General features: G+C 44.1%; 1 protein-coding gene across 3 annotated transcripts in view; it reads left to right on the forward strand.

The window, feature by feature from the left end:
- Window positions 1-1,093, forward strand: part of LOC104987872 — a 147,701-nt gene that overhangs the window by 76,425 nt on the left and 70,183 nt on the right. The window lies entirely within an intron of this gene.

Consider the following 1,093-nt stretch of genomic DNA (forward strand, 5'->3'; position numbering starts at 1 on the left):
TAGGCAAAACACTCTTCGACATAAATCACAGCAGGATCCTCTATGACCCACCTCCCAGAATATTGGAAATAAAAGCAAAAATAAACAAATGAGACCTAATTAAACTTAAAAGCTTCTGCACAACAAAGGAAACTATAAGCAAGGTGAAAAGACAGCCTTCAGAATGGGAGAAAATAATAACAAATGAAGCAACTGGCAAAGAATTAATCTCAAAAATATACAAGCAACTCCTGCAGCTCAATTCCAGAAAAATAAATGACCCAATCGAAAAATGGGCCAAAGAACTAAACAGACATTTCTCCAAAGAAGACATACAGATGGCTAACAAACACATGAAAAGATGCTCAACGTCACTCATTATCAGATCAGATCAGTCGCTCAGTTGTGTCCGACTCTTTGCAACCCCATGAATCGCAGCACGCCAGGCCTCCCTGTCCATCACCAACTCCCGGAGTTCACCCAGACTCACGTCCATCGAGTCAGTGATCCCATTCAGCCATCTCATCCTCTGTCATCCCCTTCTCCTCCTGCCCCCAATCCCTCCCAGCATCAGAGTCTTTTCCAATGAGTCAACTCTTCACATGAGGTGGCCAAAGTACTGGAGTTTCAGCTTTAGCATCATTCCTTCCAAAGAAATCCCAGGGCTGATCTCCTTCAGAATGGACTGGTTGGATCTCCTTGCAGTCCAAGGGACTCTCAAGAGTCTTCTCCAACACTACAGTTCAAAAGCATCAATTCTTTGGCACTCAGCCTTCTTCACAGTCCTACTCTCACATTCATACATGACCACAGGAAAAGCCATAGCCTTGCAAATCAAAATCACAGTGAGGTACCATCTCACACCAGTCAGAATGGCTGCGATCCAAAAGTCTACAAACAATAAATGCTGGAGAGGGTGTGGAGAAAAGGGAATCCTCTTACACTGTTGGTGGGAATGCAAACTAGTACAGCCACTATGGAGAACAGTGTGGAGACTCCTTAAAAAACTGGAAATAGAACTGCCTTATGACCCAGCAATCCCACTACTGGGCATACACACTGAGGAAACCAGAATTGAAAGAGACACATGTACCCCAATGTTCATCCCAGCACA

Source organism: Bison bison, unplaced genomic scaffold (assembly GCF_000754665.1).
Source record: "Bison bison bison isolate TAMUID 2011002044 unplaced genomic scaffold, Bison_UMD1.0 scf7180017864108, whole genome shotgun sequence".
In the NCBI taxonomy this organism is placed as follows: domain Eukaryota; kingdom Metazoa; phylum Chordata; class Mammalia; order Artiodactyla; family Bovidae; genus Bison; species Bison bison.